At 44.5% G+C, this 22,188-nt stretch overlaps 1 protein-coding gene across 5 annotated transcripts in view; it reads left to right on the top strand.

The window, feature by feature from the left end:
- Window positions 1–1,591: 1,591 nt before the first annotated feature.
- Window positions 1,592–22,188, top strand: part of strbp (spermatid perinuclear RNA binding protein) — a 74,168-nt gene continuing 53,571 nt past the window's right edge. For 2 of the 5 annotated variants that reach the window (XM_064309629.1, XM_064309626.1), the window contains exon 1: window positions 2,618–2,787. The gene's annotated coding sequence lies outside the window, so the exon portion shown is untranslated. Of the gene's footprint in view, window positions 1,736–2,617; window positions 2,788–2,942; window positions 2,962–22,188 lie in introns of those variants that run through there. The other 3 variants (XM_064309627.1, XM_064309630.1, XM_064309628.1) reach the window with 3 other exon arrangements.

Below are 22,188 nucleotides of genomic sequence, written 5' to 3'. Positions count from 1 at the left end.
AATATAAATGTACCCTCTGTTTTTTATGAACAGATATTAGTAAATTAAAACAGAAAAATAATGAGCAACCACTAACTTTGTTGAAACGCTCCTTTTCATGACGAGTGGAGAACAATGTAAGTATTGTACAAGGCACTGCCTCAAGTGTGTCTCCGCTTTGTGTTCAGTGCATTCTGTATTTGTGAGGTTAAACATTTAGTCTATCATAACAGACAAAAGCACTCAATTCAGTGAATGAGGAACTCACACTGTGAGATTACTGAAAGACCAGTGTGATCAATGTCAAAGCATTTTAAAATGTCAACAAGATCTCATCTCCCGCTCCTGCCTCCCTCATTGAGAAAAGGACTGTGTAACCGTTCTCACATTTCCCTCTCTCAAAAGACCCTATCAAGGCATCTTACCCAAGGCTCTATGTGTATTGAACAGAATGCCGACTCAGTTTCAGTGACCTCACAGAACGTGTATCTTATTTTTTGCTTTTATATTTACCTAATAGCTGCCAGTTGCTCTTTAAAGTATCACCAAAAATGGAAGAATATATATATATATATATATATATATATTGCAAGTGTGCATGGCTCAATATCCATCTTAGGTCCACACCATCATATATATGCTGTTGAATATTTCAGGTTGGTCCTGGAAAGGCAGAACAAAAAAAGGGCAAGTGTCAGTTCTGTAGGTTATCTTTATCAATTCATTGATATACGACCCACTCCTGAGATATAAGGCATCTTCCTTCATTTGGCCCACAAGAGCTTATGATCAGTAACATCTGACATATGAGCACAAGCGACCCTCTGACCTCCACTGGAACAGCCAATTCCAAGGGGATGATGGAGAAAAAGGATTCAGAAAAAGGCTGCACTGTGCACCACTCTGAGCAGAGCCACGCATCCTGTAGCAATCATATATGCTTGCTAAACCACACAGAATTGCACATTTGCACCATTGAACAGATGTGAACACATGTTTGACACCAGCAACAACTCAACTAGGGGTTGACTGCTTCAGAAATCCTGGGAAAGGAGCGCATTCCTCCCTTGGTTCTTAAGAATGTCCAGGAAACCACCACAGAATTTACGTCTGAATGACTTATGGTTAAAAACATAGGCTATTATTCAGATATAATTTATATGGGTGAAGATGCTAAATTTGCATAAAACATCAAAGCTAGAAAAGCGGGTTTGTTTTATATTTACTTGATACTGGCAATAGATTCAGCTATATTAATATTATCATCAGTTATTAATCAGTTAAACATTGCTTTGGTAATTGAACAAGATAATGTGTACAATAAAGATTACTTTTTTATATTACAAAGTAATAAGCAGTTATTGCTTTAAACACATACAATGGATTGGTTTTTGTTGTTGGAGTCCAAAAGGAGCATCTGCGGCGTGACGGTGCGCAGTATTGTTCTGCAACCAAGCGCTCAGCCCACGCAACGTTCTGCTCCCATAGGGCAATAGGATGTCCAGGTACAGTACAAGAAGTCCGGGCGTAATGTAATTACGGTGTTTGCTGTTCCGTCAGCCTGGCGCTCACAGGTGCAAGGAGGAGGGTAGCAGTGGCAGTTTCACCGACTCTCGTCCTCCAATTAGAGAAAGCTGACATTATCACGTGAACAAAGCCGTGGTCTAACCAGTTGAGGGGAAAACGGAGAGGGAGAGAGACAGGGACTGACTTGACTGGAGGTAACATTATCGGGGACTGGAGCAAGTCGGCCACGGTAATTAAATATACTCAACACTTTTAATTGCTAAATGCAGAACAAATACCGCCAAAACTGGCGGGCTTACTGGGTTCTTTGCAGTTTGTATGGTTTGCAATACAGCCTACCTCTAGCGAGTGAAATTATTTCCGCTAGCAGGACATCGGTCATCGGCAGTTCGATGTAGCTACTGTAGCAAGCTATTAGATAACAGCTAGCTAGCAACCGTAGCTATTACTGTAGATAGCTACGCTAACGTTTTGTTTTTATAGATAGTGAATTTGTTCGTTCTCTGAGTTTTCCTGTTTTATTAAAAACGATTATATTTAGATAAATTGATCATTTCAATATATTCGTTGATTGAACTTCTGTGCTGTCGTTGTATTTTAAAATTGGTTTCCCCTGCAATCGTGGGAACATCTTCTCTGGTGCAGCCTGCTATACTTGAATTATTTATAAGGAGGTTAGACTGGAAGAAAAATGCTGCCTTTGGCAGAATCGTGAAACCATTTTATATGCGGAAAATAGATTTAAATGCGCTAGACAAACTTTGGCTTAATTCAAAATAACGTCACATTGGCAACGATAGTTAACCAAGCAACACAGGATGACAGATGGCAAACCTAACATCTGTAGCCTGTCAGGTAGATGGCAACCTGAGTGCCTTGGAAGTTTTCATTGGGTTTACGTTAGGTGTAGCTGTTATATGATATGTCTCCGGGTAGCCCACCTTTGTTGTCACTGTGCTTGTCACCCATTGTTCATGTAAGTTACAGCGGCCCGCATGTTCATACTTCCCCTCTGCCAAAAATCCAAATAGTGGTCCATGAATGCGAATAGTGAATTGCTCTGCCGCTGTGTGTACGCATGCGCCTTTTCATTCAGCTTCGGTATCGTGCTCGCAAAAGACCAGCAGGCGGCTCACGGTGGAATCAAATGCAATGGGCAACGCTGCCACATTGTAATACAAACTTTCCGTCGGATAGCTACCATTAGCTAGCTTGCTCAATTTGATTCTACTGTAATTTAAATATAGTAGAACACATTTTCTTCGCGAAGACTGTGCCACAGTAAGTAGATGTATTTGTATATTTTTTATCTGAAGCAGCATTGTTTTGTTTCTTTACCAAAAAGTACAGAGGTGCTGTCCCACAGCGGGGTGATATTGATGCAAAAAGCATGTCATTTTATTTGGTGGCCGGCTAGCGTTCGCTAGCACTGCAGTTAGATCGCTAGAAACTTGGGTAAAGTAAAACAATATTGTTTACTATTAGCACAGTCTTTTGTTCTACACTTTCAGATTAATTAAACATTGCAGTTGTCAAAATCAAACGCAGTATCACAACACAAGCCGAGAAAATATCCACTAACAGCAAGCCATTTCGTAATCAAGATAGGCACTTCGTTGCTTATCCTGGTATTTCGATTCATTATTTTTGCAGAGCAGAAAAAAATAACAGTTTTGCTCATTTTGGTTGATTGCTTATAGCTCTCTGTTACCATATCGGCGAGAACCGAAAGATGGAAAGTAATCTGCCAGCTAAACTGTTACGTTAGAGTTATGTTGGGTTGCTGAAGATAACTGAATTTATCGTTGCCACACGTTCGACTTTCTTGAAGTTGCCATGAGAACTAACCTAGCTAAGGTTGGCTAGCTTCAAGTAGAATTTGTGTTGCTAATGTTAGCAGGTTAGTTTCCCTACGAATAGAATGGTTCGCCATGTGGATTTATTGACAATATTGATGTAGTTTGTTTGACGGCCAGTCATCCATATATAAACCTTTATATTCAACATTTGAATTTATGGTAGTTTTATGTGGGTAGTTAGGTGATATTAACGAGTTTTATGTCGCTAGCTGGTGTTTGAGGAAGTGCTAATTTATGAAATTACATGTCGATCCACTTGTTCTTCATGGCTCTCAGAAGCAGGTGCTTCAGCAACGCATTCATTTTTCCGCAGTTTAGCTAACATTTATTATTTTTGGAACATGGATTATTACTTGTGCATGGTAAATGAACTAATTTTGACTGCTTAATGTATGAACTAATATAACGTCAAATCATTTATTTAACAAGGTTGAAACTGAAACTTAATGTGTTCAATTTCTGTCCTTGCGACCGCGTAACTGACGGGAGTGATACGCTGTAGAACGAGTTCGGTCATTCTCGTCTTAGCACTTGTGTGCTATTTATGTTATTTTGAAAACGATTTAATTGTGAAATGAGCATTTTGCTGTATGCACCGTGTGCCACCATTTAAATAATAATAATAATGATAATTTGGTCCTCAAATAGCACGTAACGTCAACGCGTAGGACAATTTTATCTGAACATTGAACAAAATGCGGCTTGAGAATGTTTTGAAAAGCTCAAGACGTCTTTGGAGAAGATGGAAACGAGGACATTGATAAACGGATCATAAAACGCCACCATTTGTTAACTTAGGTGTGGAAGTGCTTAACATACCTTTTCTTTTGTAAATGAAGGTGTTATTAAACGCACCCGGATTGCTGCACAACGATGCTTTATTTTCTTAGTGGTAGCTACTAATTAACTTGCCTTCTTTCAGCCTTCAGTAAAATGCCTTACTGAAAATATTCACTTTGCTATATTATGTTGTTCTCATGTTCTGTAAGTATCATCTTCAATATAGGTGTTGGAGGAGGAAAACTGGAAATGTGGTTGTGCTGGTTCTTTATTTAATCTCAGCCACACAGCTCATCCTTCACTTTGTCTTTGTGTGTGTGTAAGAACAATCAGCATCTGTTTTGATGCTTTGTGAAATGCTCTCCACACCGGCTGAGAGACAGCCTGTGGGCACTGATGTGTTTCAGGTTGAAGTGCAGTCGATCGTGTGCTGTTAGCGAAAAGCCAATTCTGTCAGGAGCTTTTCCATGTAGGCTATACAGCACAGAAATTGAAGCTCATCTTTGTTTAAACTCATGTACACTGTCTGAATGCAGAGCCATGCCTGAATCTCCGTTTGTGAAATGGAGGAATTGTGGATGAGGTTTTTTTTGTTTATTTTATTCTTTTGGTTAACATGTCCAATGGTTTCTTCATTGCCACTCAGGCTCATATGAAAAAGGCTAGAAGATATCTTTGTGATGTGTTTGGTATCTACTGGGATCCCTTTAAGTTACCCCTGATATTGCCCATGTAATTAAAAAATTTTTTTTTCCAGATTTATGGAAGTACAGTTGGTTTGCTAGTCAAAGTGCATTCACACACTGTACCCTTGCCATTTGCCAAACACAATCACTAAAATTGCCTGAGAGACTGCGTTGTCCTTATTCTTTTCCTAGTTCAGACCTTATCCTGATTGAGAAACCTTCAATTCTTCATCCTAAATGTACCACTCATTGTTAGAATAAGGATATTTGAGGTTGAGTGGTCAGAAAGATTTTAGCTTGCTTTGAATTGGCTGAGATTAAGATTTTGGTGATTTCCTTGAACTTGGTGTTATTGCTGTCCAAAAGACACCTTCTGAGGTAAACATATTCATTTTTTTGTCCACTGGTGTCACAGTGTGCATTGAGGCTTTATTTTTCATTCCTTATGTTCCTTGTATCTGTGTGCAAATGTTGTTCCTCTTACTTCTATGTTGATGGTTGTGTTTCTGGTTTTATTCTCAGAACCAAAGCAGGAAATAACACACAGTAATACAAAGTGTCTTGTGTATCTTCTTACATTCTCCACTGTGTTTGTAGGGAGCGGGTGGACAAGCAGGTATGAAATATGCTCTGTATTGCCAGACATGGTGCTGAACTACAGGTTTTCTGCAGGCCATATGCCATATTCTGTGCTTTGGGATACAGTGCTGATGTCAGAGAGGTCCTCTGCTGTTTGGATAGGACATGGATAGTATGGATAAGTGTGCAGTTTCTGTTTCGTGGCAGGTAGGGTGAATCACTTGCTGTTTTGTTAAGATTTTTATATGCTCTGTTCGAGCACTGCAGGGGAACTATCTTTTTAGCGTAGCTGTTGTGACCAGCAATGGACTGTGGCTTCCCGTCACTGTAAGTGTCACTGCTTAACTGGCTTCAACTTCTCTGAATTGAAAGAATAACATTTATATATACAGACACAGTTGACCCTAATCGACACTTTTTGATGGGAAATTCAATTCCTTCCCAAGGTGCACACTGCACAGGTACGTTTTCAGTTCCATATGAATTATTTAATGCTGACCCAGCTTGGTTAACTGAGGAATTCCATTCTGGATTGGAGGATGATTTGATATAACAGGAATTTTATGCATAGTTCTTATTCTACTTTGTGCGCATGTTCTGGTGTGTGCGCTCCCTCTCTTTCATGCGTGGTTTTTGTTCTTAGAGCAGTTTTGAAAGTGACTCACAGTTCCTGTGTTGGACCATGAGTGGGACAGATGAGTGACTATATCGATAAATGGGACATGCAGACAACGTGATTGGGGCAAAATGATCTTTTTCCTCCGCATCGGCTGTTGGAATGCACTGGTGTCGCTCCTCCTGCCCGCCACCATGTTATTCTTGGGCTCCGTGTGGAGGTGACAGGAAATGCTCGTTTGGAGAAGGAATTTGAGGCTTTCCAGTGAACCGTGGCCTCCTGAGGCTGGCCATCAGGCCCGGAGCCGCCCGGCTGCCACGGAGGAGCAGCCATCAGGAGATCCGGGGGATTCGCCATATTCTTTCTCTGCCTTTGCATGACAAAGGAGGCGACCTTTGGTTGTGGATGCTGTATAGAGGGAGGGGGGGAGAGGCTGTCTGAGTCAGCAGGTCACAGACTGCCCTTTTTCGTGCTAGGAGAAATCAGAACTTGTGTGCCTCAGCCAACACTGTACCTGTGCTTTTTTTCCCATTGCCATGTTCTGTTGGGGGTATGATGATACAGAGAGCAGAACATCCAATTGTGTAAGTTATAAATGTTTAAAAATGTTGCCAGCATGGCTTTCTGTAAGATTAGTCTCAGGCTAAATGTCCCTTTGCAATCTTACTCCACTGCAAAAGGTAATGTGTCCTGGAAGTGAATAGAATGGTAGAATGGGTGAGTAGAATGTTAGAATGGGTCCCAGAAGCGTAAGAAACTCAAGTGGCGGTAGATTGGAAACAGAGCACGTGAATGGACACATGGGGAAGCGCAGTCCCAGGACGCTTTTAAAGGGTTATGCATTTATTACTCAACCCAACTACTCACACGCACACACACACACACTCACACTCACACGCACACACACACACACACACTCTCGCATGCACACTCACACTCACGCACACGCACACACACTCTCGCATGCACACGCACTCGCACACACACACACTCACACACTAACATACACATACTCACATGCACACTCACACGCACACATATACACACACTCATACTCACATGCACACTCACATACACACTTGCACGCGCACACACATGCAAACACACACCCTCGGAAGCATAAAAACAACTTCAGACATCGCCAAGACCGTCACTGCAGTCAAACAAAAGGCATTGCTGTGAGGCAGGTTAGTTCAGGTAGCCCGTGGTTTTTCTGGATGGTGCTTGGCTTTCCGTGAAGTGTGGCACGCCATTAAGGGTGCTGATGCAGCCTGGCCGTATGGAGTGCCTGCGGGTGACGCAGCGCAGAGGTGCGGGGAGGGGAAGGCCTAATGAGGGTCTGCGCTGGACTCGGGGGCTGCGCAGTGAGATGGCAGCGTGAGGCACAGTGGAAAGTGCTCTGTGTAAACACTGCTCAGACTCCCAGCAGCTGACAGGGAGCTGCAGAAACAGATACACATCTGCCGTAACCAGATCTTAGCCAGGCTCGGACAGGAATGACCATTTAAGGTAACTGAGATGGGCAGAAGGAAGGCAGGAAGTCATAACGGTGGGAGTTTAAAAAAAACAACATAAAACACTGACAGGCGAAGGGTAGCAATCGCACGCGTTAGGCTATATTGTGTGATATTTGGTTGAGGGCATTTGCCACCTTTCTTCTACTTCTGTACAGTATCTAGCCTAAATAAAATGGCTATATGTATTTTTTGGAAATGCATTTTTGCATGTGATGATTCATTTCATAATTTGTGGAGAGCTCATGGCCCTTTATTTTATACTTCCTGTTGAGGTCTTTCACTGAACTTCCTTTTTTAAAATTACTTGGTTGGTGACTTCTGTTCTGTGTATGCTGGAATTAATTTAAAATTAAATTAAACATTAAATAAAAAATGGAAAAATGAAGGGCAAGCTATATCAATATATATACATATATAAAAATGTGTGTATATATATATATATATATATATATATATATACACACAAATGTTAACCCTTGGTAGTGATTAGTATACGCGATGTTAGGTTTTTCATTTACTTTGATAATTAATACAGGGTTAATAAATACAGGGAGTTAATGTGGCATTACTTTTTGAAGAGAAATAATAATGCTTTTATGTTTTGTATTCGTGTAGGCTATAATGGTAAATCTGCTATTGTTCACTAAGTACTGTAGGTGTATCCTTATAAAATATGAAATGAGTTGGCTTATATTTGGTGAAATATTTTTATGATGTTCTGCAATTATAGCATTAAACTGGCTTTAACAATGTGACTCAGGCATACAGAAACGCAGCCAGTTTTTCCTCTGCTGTGCTCTAGGCCTGAAAAATGGAAAATGCAGGAGCTATATTTCCCCCACATTATTGGTGGCAGAGGAATGCCCTAGCACAGTCTGTGAATTTCAGAGCGGCATCGGTTCTGTATGTGCTCTCTGCAGTGGACGCGTATCGATCGCTGCTTCGCTGGACGAAGGCTGTCCCGCCTGCTCCTCAAAGCAGAATGTGTCTAGCTGCCTTCTCCTCAAAAGCAAAATTTATCTCAGTATGACATTTGCAGGGTATAGAAAGTATAACCAGGGGTCTGTATAGCTGCACCGGCTTTCCAGATGATGTAAATATTGTATTATTGTTTATAAGGTGACGGGAGACGGATGGAGGAAGCTGCAGAAACCTCAGCCTGTGTCTTTGCTAATGCCAGGCTCTGCGCTAACATTTTTTCCAAGGAGCACACGTGCCCCGAAGTTGAAAAATTTAGGAGCACACTAATGAATCCCAATTAGTAGCCTGGATGTTCTCCTAAACTATTTTTCCAGTTAGCGCACATCAATTTTAAGGAGCAAATGCTCCTAAAATGAGAGAACTGTAGATGTAGCCTAACTGTAATGGGAAAAAAAGGACTAGCAAGACTAATCTTGTAGCATGCAAGAAAACCCATATGCTGGAAAATATTGCTGTCCCGGTTGCCTTTTTTGCTCATTTGAGACTCGGGCTGCTGCTGACGGCCGTGGTGCCAGATAGAAGCGGGTCATCCTGGGCTGGCTAACCAGTGCAGGCCTGGTTTGCAGTGTTAGAGTGTGAGACTCTGCTGCTCTTTTCCTTTATGCTTGCTTGTTATTGCGGGAGTAGGAGCGAGAGATCTATCACCTCCCGTGCTTGTCTGCCAGTGCCCCATTTGGTAGAGCATTTGGCCTTTAAAACTTACTGGCAGCAATGATAATAAGGAATTAAGACAACTTAATGATTAATTGAAGCGTTGACACTGCCTTTTCCCCCCATTTGTAGCAAATTATTCAGATCTTTGGCAGCTAAGGGAGCAGAGCTGCTGGGTCCTGCGCTCTTATGGCTGAAGATGAATTTTACCACTTAAAGAGTTATACATTAAAATATCTGAGCAATTTGACCATTTCCTCAAGCATGCAAATGCTAATGATTTACAGTAAGATGCCAAATAATTTATTTTATTTCAAAATAGACTGGATATGAATGAATATTAGAATTGATTAATTATTTCTCATGGTATTTAATTATAGTCTCGTTATCATTAAAAGATGTAGGCCTCAATGTCATTCATTTAAATGTTTATTAATTATTATTATTTTTGCATTTTTCAAATCTAAGTCTTCCTTGTAACCTACAGGGAACGAAGAAAAAAGAAAGAAAAAGTTGAAAGTAATTCAGATCACACTACATTTTGTGAAAGCCCCTGTTTTTTTTTTCTTTCTGTTTTCCTCGGCTGAAATTGCATCACTTTTTGGCGGCTAAAATATGCAAAGTGATGTATAGAGGGGATCGGGGGCGGAGCCAGCATGCAAAGAGCCAGCACCCGACCGGCGTGTGTTGCGTGCGAGCGCCGTCGCATGCGTTTATCGCATTTCCCCAGACGTTTTACTGCACCTTACAGTAGATTTGTGGGCCGCAAACAACTCCCTAAAGTATGATAATCCTGCCCGTCGGTTTAATTACGCGACGCTGAAGGCTGAGTGTGTTTTCCTGCTGTGAAGGCCGAGCCTCCTCCTCTTCTGCTCCCTGATTGCGGCAGGATAGGTTTTCATGGCTGTCAGACCGCATTAACTTGCGTTTGCGCGCATGTCTTTACCCCAATGCTGCTCTTTGACCATTGTTAAATGATTAATCACTATTTACTGTACATGATGAAATTACTGTAATTGCAGCTTAGGCAATCAGTCAGATAGCGCGCGCGGCGCGGCGCGGAGCGACGCTCTGTCAGGTACTCCTCTCAATTTAATAAAGAGCTCGCGCAGCCCCGCCGTCGCTCCTGCTGATTGTTGAGAGGTGGTGTGTGTGTGTGTGTTTGTGTGTGTGTGTGTGTGGGGGGGGTGCTTTGTTCAGTGTAATATAATTCACCTCTGTGTTCAGTGAGAGAATTAGCCAGTTAGGCCATGGCTGCCTGATAGCCCGTTAGCGAGATGAAGGGAAAGCCATGCGGGTCCCAGCCGAGCGCGGCGCGCGTTGATAAAGACGAGCGGGGTTATCTGTGTTCACTGCAGTCTCTGCGCTTGAAACCAAAGGACGCAGTAGACGGAACAGCTAGGGTTGCAGTTTTCCTGGGTTAATGGCACGGCCGGGTATTACGATGCCTGGAACTGCGGAGCCGAGGAGCCTGGCAAGATGATCGTTTTAAAAACGCGTCTCGCGCTTCAGGACCGCAGCTGGCCTCAGTTAAAGGACCGTTTGCGTTTGGATATCCGCGGACGTCTTGAGCTAGTCGTTGACATTCATGTGTTCTCTCAGCGCTGGGTTTAGTGGAATTATGCGTCCGATATTGAAAAACGATTAGCCCAGGCCTGCTGTAATGAAGATGTGGCCTCGGTGAAATTAAATTGAATCCATTCTGTTTATTGCTAATGTCGAGCTTCTGAACTGTTTTGTGTGCATGAATACACATTTATGCCAGCTCATGTATTACAATACAGTGTAATACAGATAAATGACGCTGTTGTAATTACTGATATTATTTATTTTCCTTTCATTGATAACAGACACTCTCACGTATGAGAGATAAATGGCTTACACAGGCTTTCGTTTGGCACCAGAAGCAAACATTGATGACAAAAAAAAAGGGCTTTTAGGAATGAGCTCCGCGATGTAAGCCTGTAGGGTGGGAACATGCCAATAAACCCCATGCCAATCAAGTGTTGCTACGGTTGTGCCTCCCCCCTCCCTCCCTGCAGACCCGCTTCGTCTGGGCAGGACGAGTCGGCTTCCTCCCGGCCGCTGCCAGCTCGGGCCGCGCGTCTCCAGGGGCACGGAGAGCGGCCGCGCGTCTCACTCCAGCACCCGCCTGACTGGCAGCGGCTCTGAGCCCCCCCCCGCTAACCGCTGCTCTCCGTCTCTCTCCCTCCCCTGCCAGCGTGTCGTTTCGTTTTTGGTTTTTCTTAGGCAAATGAATCGGAGCGGTTCAGATAGCACGCAACTGAAGGAACCGGTTTTGTGGCTCTTCATTCGAAGTTAAATCAGGCGTTTGAATGTGAAATTTGGATATGACCTAAGTGGTTTGTAAATGAAATCATTGGTTTAAGACTTGCTCTAGATACAGAAACGCTCTGTATGAAGCACAAAAATTAAATAAGTCATGGACCTAACAGTGGCTATGACAAGACTAATAAAAACATGCCATTCCACCCCCCTTTTAAATAAAAATTAGGCATGACTTTGAGTCCCATTAAAATGACCCCATTTATAGAATATCACCATTGGCGTAGTGTGTGTCATTACCCCCCCCCCGATGCCTATAGGCCTATAGCCTGATCTCCTCTTTCATCTGGGCACGCAACTTACCATTTACAAACCAAATAATACCGAGTGAGTGCAATATTATGAATTTGAATGCAAACAGATTTTGTACATGAAAGGTGTTTATGACGCTCGTGCGCACGGAGCTGGTGAAGAGTTTGGCTCATTCTGTGAGACGTACAGGTGCACAGCACAGTCTTTGAGCTCCACCTGGAAACGCGTGCGGCTGCCATTGTGCGGCACTGAATGAATGTCTTCGGTGCTAATCTGCTCATTGTGTGTGGGTCGGCGAATTATAATGTTCCTGCACAAAATGAAAAGCGACGAAAGCAGATGTCTCAGATCTGAATCCGAGGGAGAAATAAGTGAGCAGCGAGCTGGAAAAGTAAGCTGTTTAATTGTCTTGGCAGCGCTTTTTGACACGTGAGAAGCTGCTGAGACTACTGTTGGGCTCGATCAGAGCAGGGGACACTCACAAAATTACAATAACACAAGAACACAAGAAAGCCAGCAACCCGCAAGAGGGGGCACTAGGGTGAGGTTTGCTGTCTGCTGTCAAAACTGCACTGTGGCACTGACGTGCATCTCCCTGAAACGGACTCTCTCCAGTGCATTGTGGGCTTGAATTTTAAACACTTTTCCCCCCTGTGTGGATCCTGTCCTGTGAAATCTTTTCAAAGGTAGTCGCCTTATCGTGTATCAATGATCTGGCAAAATATGCGACCGGCTTGCTTTTCGAGATCTCCGATACACTTTATATTTTTAATTAAGTCGTTTGGCAGATACTGTGGGTTTTAGCTAATTACATTTCCACAGTATAACATCTAGATAACATTTGACACATTTCTTTTAAAATAAACATAGCATGAAACGCGCCCGGTGGGCTGAAGTGGTGAGCATTTGCATTTATTATTGAAATGCGTGGACAGCTGTTCTCGGAGAGCAGAACCGTTTTCTACTGAACGGTATGTAGAATGAAGCCTGCTATAAAAATGCAATTAAAAATGGAGAGGCTCGCAGTGCACAGTGCTCATAAAGACAGCGGCTGCTGGGAGGACCCCTAAACGCTTCCTCTCGGACGTGCTTGTAGCACGTGGAAAACGCTCACCTTCAGTCAGTTTAGGGGAAAACGTGCGGGCATAATTCTCTAGAGTTTAGGGTGAAATTTGTGCAGTCACTTGGTTGATTAGCGAGAGGGGTTAAGTACTGAGTCAGACTTGGTCTTGCTGTACGTAGCTAACCTTTTTGCAGCTAACCTTTTTATAGATGGTTCACTTTCACAACATCGTGATTTGTTTTGATTTTCATTATTACTAAAGAGCCAACCAATATTTTGAAGGACATGATAATGGCAAAGCTATGCTTTTAGCCGTCCACCCTCGCTGGACGGTAGGCCGAGCTTCTAGAACCGCCCACATTTGGAAGTACATGCATCTTGCTCAGTGATAAAACTTTGTGTCTCCTGTACGCTCCTCATTTGTTTTTGGGACTGAGGTGCGGTTCCTCCTGAGGGGTGTTTGCAGGCGCTGATGTTTTGAGGCCAAGGTGACGGGGATGTCTGGAGGACGCGGGCCCAGGCTGCAGGCCCGTCTCTCTGCAGGCTGTGTGTGCGTATGCTCGCCCGTATCGGGTCTAGGCTGACGTATCGGTGCCCTCACGGCCTTGGCTCAGCGTCTCCTCTGACTCTCCGTTCTCGCTGAGCGTGAATCGATGAGCTCCACTCTTGTGGGAGACGCATGGCTGTGCGAGTATTTTACAACAATACTGCAAAACACTGCGTACATTTCCTGTGATCAGTTAGCAGGTTGTGTATCTTTAGGGTGGCCTCACCCGAATACTTGGGTTTTCATCTTGGGTGAGTTCAGTTCCGTGTGAGCCGCTTCCTCAGTATTGCGTTCAGCGTCCTGCTCTTGATTGTGTCACATTGCAGTCAGCTGATACTGCTGCAAGTCCTCATGTCCCCGGTGGGCCAGCTGATTTATGTATGGGAGTGTGATCGTTTTGAAAACGCGCACCACCCCAGCAGAATGCCCAGGTGAAAAGCACAGAAAAACAGCGCTCAGGAAGCGGCACAGGGGCAGCGAGGCCGTTTTTCATCCTTTATGAGTCGGTGTAGAAGGCTGTCCTGGAGCATTCTTCAGTTGTAAACCAGGTGCACTTAAACTAAAAGCCTATTGCAACCAGAGGAATTAAAGAAATGCTTGCGGAAGCTTGCTTACAGTCAATTCAGGGACGGACACAAATCTACAGCAAATTTGCTCTGCTGTACACCGAAATGAGGACTTAGCCCAGAGCGAAGCTAATGCTGTGACCCTAGCACCTCACAAGATTTTTAAAATCACGTTTAATTCGAAACGTTCGCAAAGAAACCCATCTGTCCTGGGAGAATTGTGTCCTGTGGCTGAATCGGGCCACAAGTGCTTCTGTTGTCCACACACCACATTTGGTGACCATGTGTATTGTTGAAGCCTGTTCACTTTTATGCCTGATTTCTGCTGTATAAAAAAAAGTTATTATATTATCACTGAAATGGGAACTGGAAGAATTTGTTTGATATGTTTTTGTCTTGTACGCATAGCAACTATTTGGCTACACATCTAGCTTGTCAATCTGTTCAACACCTGTAACTTTCCTTGTTATATGGTTTTTACACCTGGATCTGTCATATGCTAATGGGTAAACCACATCTGTCGTGTATACCATAAATATGTATTTTTACATATGTTCTACTTTTTTTTTTGATAACCCACAGAGGGACTGATATAGGAAGTGGTACCGCTAAAGTAGACCAAAGCTGGGTGTTCTGCTGCAGTCACATTACTTTTTCTATTTCTGTAGGCCTGTCTGTTTCTATGCAGGAAAAATGAAAAAGCTGTTCCCGTCGCTCAGAAGCTAACCTGCAGTGTAGCTATAAAAATCTGATTGCTGTAGCTGCTGCTTTGAGTTCTGTAAAATTGAACCTCATATGCACACATATGTGATCTAAAAAAGCGAAAAGTTAATTAATTGGTCACACTTTTTTTATCGCTCTCACTGGCCTCACAGCAGGACGTTTGGCACTGCAGCTGCTTGTGCTGTAGTCTATTCAGAGAGAGAGCTGACGATCACAGGTTAATGCCCTTCCTTGAGTTTTGTGGGGAGGGCTCAGCAGTGAGAGAGGGCTGTAACGCTTCCAGACTGTAGTTATATCTCTTCAGGAGCTGCTTTTAATTGGCATTCTCACCACAGCCAAAAATAGCCGTGTAGGCAGGTTATGGCCGATGTCTCGCGGCTGCACCGGGGCATGGGTGGGAGTCTGGGAAGCGAACGTGCTGATGTGCATGTGAGCGTGCTGTCAGTCGCGAGGGACGCTGAGGGACGCTCCGGCTCCCATGGGGCTCCTGGGCCTCCGCGCGGAGCCTGTGGCCCGCCCTCCCCGGCAGGTCTGGGGAACGGGGCTGAGAACGGAGATAAGCTGCGTGCCGTTTCACAGCTCCACCGGCTCTCTGGGAATTCTCTGACCCAGTTTCTGGTTATTTTTACATATTCCTGAGCGAGACAATGGCTGTCCTCTTCACGCTGTCTCTCCGCTCCGTGGGGGGGTGGGCTGGGTGGGTACGCCGACCGGGGTCACGGGGAGCGTGGCGTCCCCCGTTTCGGTGGGGTGGCAGACGTGGACACGCTGCGCCCTGTAATCGCTGGCTGCTGTCATGTACGCCGTGTCGTCTTTGTGTGCTGCGTGACACCAGCCGTCAGTCTCGGGCACACGATGGAGCAGAGGCACGGATGTGTCTCTGGGCTGCCTCGCTCCCATTGGCTGCGCAGGTGGAAGCAGAATGCTGCGGTCTCTGGAGGCCTCCTTAGAGCTCTGCTGAGGAGCAGAAAGTTATCAGTGCTGCAGCATGTCCAGATCTATGCCTGTTTATCCCCAACCTCTCTCTCGCCCTCCTTCTCTCCCCCTCTTATTTTCTCAGTCCTGCAACGTGGGAAGAATTAGTGATGTGTGTTGTCCGAGTCTCAGAGGACTGTCGGAGGTAACAAAGTCAGACTCCTCAGCTGCGCCCCAAGACGGCATCACTCCTTTTTGTGACTGTGCTTATCGCTCTAGTTTTTGGGTGCCCTTTTTCCTTTGAACCTCCACATTTCTTTGACGTCCTGTCAGACGGAGATCTATCCGCGATATTTCGGTTACACGAGAAGGCGCACCAGACGATTTGAGGTGAATGTTTACCATCTCAGACGCCCATGAGAAGTATGTGGTAACCATGGTAACTGGGCGATGGGCAGAGCCCAAGTTGTTCAGGACTAATTTGCAGTGTGCTATGTTGTTATCTCTCTCCCAATCTAGCCTTTTTAACAGTGCGCACGAGGCTGGGAGCGATGTAATGGATGTTTTGGCCAGGTGAAAACTTTGCAAACCCCACAGATGTGCCCCAAATGTCTGGATTATGTCCTCTAATCTGAGGAATTACTGTGCAGCCAGCCTCTGCTTATGCATTTTCATTTGTGTAATTTGGGCTTATTTTTTTTTATAAATGAGAGTGAAGTGGCCGCAGTAATTCTCGTAATCTCGGTCTCGGGTCTCTCAGGACTTTCGGCAGCCCCTCCCACCCCCGTCCCGCGTCCCTGCTGCTCTGGCGCTGTTTTCAGTGGCATAATCCGACTCCCAAAAAATGGCTCAAAGTCAATATTTTCCAGCCCCCGGTCATGACACCGCTGTGAGTAATGTGTCCGAAGCGGTGTGGAGTCGCTTGGGGGGCGGGGGGGCAGAGGTGGCGTTGGGCTCCGGCGGTATGTGGGGTTCCGCTGCTGTTTTCACAGCTCTTAACAGAGGGCCCTTTGTGAAGGAGGCTCCGCACTCAAGACTTAAGGCTGTGCCGCGTATCCTTGTGTTTACTTTGCCAAATTTCAAACGTTTTTTTTTTTTGTTGCCTGCTACCAAGTTCCCCATCTAGCTGGTGTTGCTAGCTAACCCCTCCTGCCCTTTTTACACTTCTGTCTTTGTGCAGACGGGGTTAATACAAACATGATTTATGGGAGCTGGAAGGTAAAGCCTCCCAGATGAAATTAGGAGCTCAGGTAATGACAGAGAGCCCTTTGGCCGCCCGTCATTCGCTGGATGGGTAGGAGAGGGGGATGTCTTCACAAGACGTTTTCTAATGTAATAAATGCAAATGCGCGTGTGTATCTGACATGGATGTGCGCTCAGAGCCTGCCTTAGTGTCCATTAGGGTGGAGAGGTGGCAAATGTGCCGTTTGCCTTCAGACTTAATGGAGAAGAAATCCTCAGTGTTGAGTATAGCGAGGTTCTGCTATGTAAGCGCACTGTGGAACCTGGGATTATGCTGAAAATTATGTGCTTATACACTGGCAAACTATTTCCTCTCTTTGCGTCTGTCCTGGTTTCCTCCAGCTAAACTAACAGTCTTGTTCTCGTTGAGGGCAGATGATAAAAATAACGTTTTCAGAATCTTAAAATATGCTACGGTGCGCTGCCCCCCCCCCTTCATGTTACCTTCTTGTGAGGCATTTTTTCATTTTGTGAAACAGGCTACATTCTTCCTGTTTAATAATATTTGGTTCAAAATGTAAAGCTGCTTTCCTGTTGACGCATAACAGTGAGTGTTTTTCAGCTGAATGTGAAAGAGATTCTGTGTGTCAGTAGGATCATGTGTGTTGATTTTAATTTTGTTAATGTAGTACAGACTTGTGTGTTACAGTTAGTCATTTAAGTAAGTCATGACTTTTTTGGCGTTGTGTTAGCCATATAACATCCTAGCCTTATATTTGTGATCCTCCATTATGTTTTGTTACTTTTGACCTTGTTCTCCCATCTATGCGAATATGTATGGAACTATGTTTAACAGAATCAGAGCAGCGCGTGTATGTTTGTTTTGTTTTACATGGAACGCAGACTGATTTATGTACCTTTCCCACAAACGTACATCACTGTGCATTAATGCACTTCCAGGACACTTTTCAACTTCAGACTGCAAGCAGATTCAACCAAGGATAGACTAAAACGGTGCGGGTTCAGCATAGTGAAGCCTTCAGTATTATTCCGACAGCGAGCTGAATATCGGTACGCTCTGACTGACAGGTGGAGAAACGCCTCCGCTCAATTTTTAGACTTGACGGTTTTAATTTGAAGGTGTTGGGAAAGAGTTGGAGATAATCCATTAACCCGTGCCTGGGAGAAAGCGCTTCGCACGAGAGCGGGAGGGAGGTGGAGCGGAGAAGAGTGGGTTCAGACGGCGGCTGACCTGGCGGTGCGGCCGGGACGCGGATGAGTCACGGCGAGGAGTTCGGCAGGACCGGGCGCATTATTAGAATTTGCTGTTGATGAGCCGATGACACGGTTACCGTGGCGATGAAAGGGGCCTCCCCGCCACCGTTGTCTTTGAGGTGTGGGTCGGCGCCGCAGGTCGGGCCTCCGGGTATACGGAACATTCACACGTCCGGTTGAACACCCTTCTCCCGTGACTGAGCCTGCAGGCTTCCACCCCCACAAGGGACAGTCAGATTAGGCTGGTAGTCCCCATTCCAGAAAGCGTGCCTTTTCTCTATCTGAAAGGCGTTTTTGTCAGTTGCAGATTGAAAGATGTTATTCTCTGTTGAGACAGTTTTTTCCCCCTCTAGGCCCATAGTGATATCATTGTGTTTAAGTAACATTCATTTAGACACGGTCCTAGCTGAGGAAGTGCATGCTTGTGGTGAAGGCAGTTGATAAAGCGTTGGGAAAGGACTAGCTCTTGTTCAATGCGGCACTTGGTGTTGAAGGATTTTGTCTGTCTCTGAAACCTCACTTACACTGCCCCGTGTTTATGAAATACTCATTCAAACTATCGGACGAGAGTACATCTGCTCTGGCGTACAGATCTGATATATCTCCCCCTCTTTTTGCTCTTATGTTTTAAATTCTGATTTCATGAGTCACAATTTATGGGAAAGTGTGTGTGTGTGTGTGTGTGTGTGTGCGCACGCGCGTGTGTGTGTGCGTGTGTGTGTGTGCGTGTGTGTGTGTGTGCGTGTGCGTGTGGTGTGCGTGGTGTGTGCGCGTGTGCGCGTGTGCGCGTGTGCGCGTGTGCGCGCGTGCGCGCGTGCGTGCGTGCGTGCGTGTGTGTAATCGTCGGGCTGAAACCGTGTCAAGGGCTTGGGGGTTTTTTTTCTTTCTCTGAAGCAGACACTATGTTTTGACTTGATTGAATACAGTGCTTTAATGTGCTCATTTGCCTAATATTTCCAGCTGTAATATGACAGACTTGCAGGAGAGCAGTAAAATCCTTTCCATGGAAATCATGTTTCCCGTGGTGGTGAGGGTGTCAGAGGGATTTTAGCCTGATCCTTGTGTCTGGAGAGGGAGAGAAGTGTGGGAAGACCCGCTCTATGGTAATGTTTGAGAACAGCACAGCCATTGACTGGAGGACCTCAGCAATCTCGATGATACTCTGTTTTTCAGCCACAGATCTTGATGGTACTCTTTGAGAACAGCCCTGTTTTTCAGTCACTGACTGTAGAACAACAGATATCTCTATGGTACTGTTTGAGAACAGCTGTGTTTTTCAGTCACTGACTGGAGAACCTCAGGGATCTCTATGGTACTGTTTGAGAACAGCTCTGTTTTTCAGCCACTGACTGGAGAACCCCAGGGATCTCTATGGTACTGTTTGAGAACAGCTCTGTTTTTCAGCCACTGACTGGAGAACCTCAGGGATCTCTATGGTACTGTTTGAGAACAGCTCTGTTTTTCAGCCACTGACTGGAGAACCTCAGGGATCTCTATGGTACTGTTTGAGAACAGCTCTTTTTCAGCCACTGGAGGAGTAGGGGCATGCCAGCCTGTGACCCCTCTGTGCTGCCAGACTGGTTTTTGCCACACCTCTCTATGCTTGAAGTACTGGAAGAATCACTCTTTCAGCGCGTTAATTTTTTTGTCATTTAATATTCATCATCTTGAAAAGCTGAACAGGTGTTTCCTGTTTACTGTAGAGGGTGTAGCCTCACTGGATCACGCTGATTCTGCCTAACCAGGACAGTAGAGTCCCACACCGTAAAGAGCCATTTGATCGAACAGTAGCTTTTTACAGAGATCTTCTTTGTTTCTTTCTTTGTCCTGAGAAACGTCTGTGGAATCTGCACTTGACAGTAGGGCCTGCGTTAATGCGTCTGTAGAGCCGGGCTCGTTCTTGGTGCTGATAATCCTGTCTCTCTGTTTGACTGCCCTTTCAGGCTCCGCTCGATTCGGAGTTTTTGCATGTTTCCTAATATGCAAACGGAGGCCAAGTATGCAGAAGTGAGAAACGTGTTGCCTGTCTGACTGGATTCTCTGATTGAGGAAGTGATAAGCGTGGACGTGAGGGCCGCTGCCCGCAGACTTAACCCTTTCTGGGCTGCATTTAGAGCCTCCTTCATTGAAATGTTTTATCATGGGAAGGGTGCTTGTCCATACATGCCAGCCATACAGAGCAGCACATATTGTGTGCTAATAGAATGTGCCAGTTGAACTTCTTGAAATCTGAGAGCCAACTGCAAGTGTAAAATGAGCACAGTCCACTTCATTGTATCCAGTATGGCTAAAGCAAGTCACATCAGTTAGTTTAGGTTAGTTAGTTAGTTAGGTTAGTTTAGCCAGAATGCATAAAGGCCTGTTACTCCTCACGTTCTTCTCCTGGGCTTCTCCATATCTCTCGGGCCATGTTGAGTAAACATCACTCTGGGCCTCACACACTTTTCTCACACCGCTCATCAGTTCCGTGCGGTTGCATCTTCTCCATGCTTTCCTAGGGTGGAATAAGCCAGCGCACTGTACATGAATGCACGGTACACCGTGGCTTATTCATTTCCCTGTCTGAGAGATTAGAGGCTCGCTGGTGTCACCGTCCCTGGGAAAAACACATTTCTCAGCCTTATTTATCACGAAACAATCGTGCGCCTGGGGCATGGCGGGGCCTGATTGGCTGACGTGGAAAAGCCCCGGCTCCAGTAATGAACCTGTGCCGCGCCAGACGAAAGGAACACGGCGCGGGCAATGATCTTCATTCTATGGTATATGAAGCTGGCTCCAGCTGCAGCGGGGGGTGCTGTGTTTTGGGTGGGTGTGTTTCTGTGGGAGTGCCGGGCCCCGTGAGGTTAAGAGGATCAGCTGGGAGTCCTGTACAGAAAAGGGAGCTGGGTCCTGTCTGAGCAGAGGGCTCAGGACCCCGTTTAAAGGCCCTGTGCTTTTCACCTGTTAAAAGCTTCACTAATATGACCCATATATATATATGTATGTATTTATATATATTTGTCACTGAGAAGAGAAGTGGTGATGCGTACCTTTTAATAAGGTTTCCGCACCTTCAGGTTCAGCTGAGGACTGAGGAGGCATGGCTATTCATTCATAAATATCCGTTTTTTATATACAGATCTAAGTTGTGGAGAGCAGTTCACAGGAGACGGTGTAGTGAGTTTCAACACCGGTAGTAATTCTTCACGTTTGATGGGGGAGAGTTTCATAGTCCCTTTGTTCCCGTTACACAGTGATGAACTGTTATGCATATATCTCCACATGAGAATGCACTTGACTGTTTTTATCATACTGGGTTGTCAGAAACTCTAAACAACATTAAAGTGTTAGAATGTGCATTCCTGCTCTTTAAGATTAGAATATTTTTAAATAAATATATACAGAATTATGTTTTCTACAATTTACTACTAATAATATTTTAATAATATATAAACATACATAGTAAGAGCATGAAAGTGAAAGTCTTACTCATACTTATTTTGTTGTTTTGGGAAACTGCGTGCGTGTGTGTGCATGCGTGTGTGCGTGTGTGCGTGTGTGCGTGCGTGCGTGTGTGTAAACATACATATTAAAGGTTATTATGTGTCTGATACTATTTGCTTCTCTGAGATTTATGGCAACAGCATATTTGACCACTGCACAATCCGCACCTTTAGATAGCTTTACAAACAGGGAAACTAAATATTTGTTTTCCTAGAAAAAGTATGTAAAGCCATGTATTTTGGGAGGGTACATATGTACTGAACCAAGCACACCAGCATGAACTGCTTTAATTAGATGGCTTGATGAATATAGCCTAATCTATGAGCCATTTTCAGTTTCAGATTTGTGCTATGGCTGTCTTTTAAATGACTCCTTTAAGCACTCTGCTTTGTTTGTAATTTAACAGAAAATGTAGACGATACCAGGTTTTTCGAAAGGCCTTTTTACTTAATTAGCCATGGCACTCTGTAGAACCAAAAATACAATAATTGGGACTCTTTTCTTTTGTTGAAACAGGGAAAATTCTCTTTTTTGAAACCACTCTTTACTGAGACCATAGTTTGCTTAATACCTTCCCCCATCTGCCATCATATCATTATAATCTTTTTAACTTCGATTGCATTTCAAAATTACACACAGCATTGGTTTGGGATCAGACTGT

The sequence above is a fragment of the Anguilla rostrata genome, chromosome 14, assembly GCF_018555375.3.
Source record: "Anguilla rostrata isolate EN2019 chromosome 14, ASM1855537v3, whole genome shotgun sequence".
NCBI classification, from domain to species: domain Eukaryota; kingdom Metazoa; phylum Chordata; class Actinopteri; order Anguilliformes; family Anguillidae; genus Anguilla; species Anguilla rostrata.
This window is presented reverse-complemented; position numbering and strand designations above follow the sequence as displayed.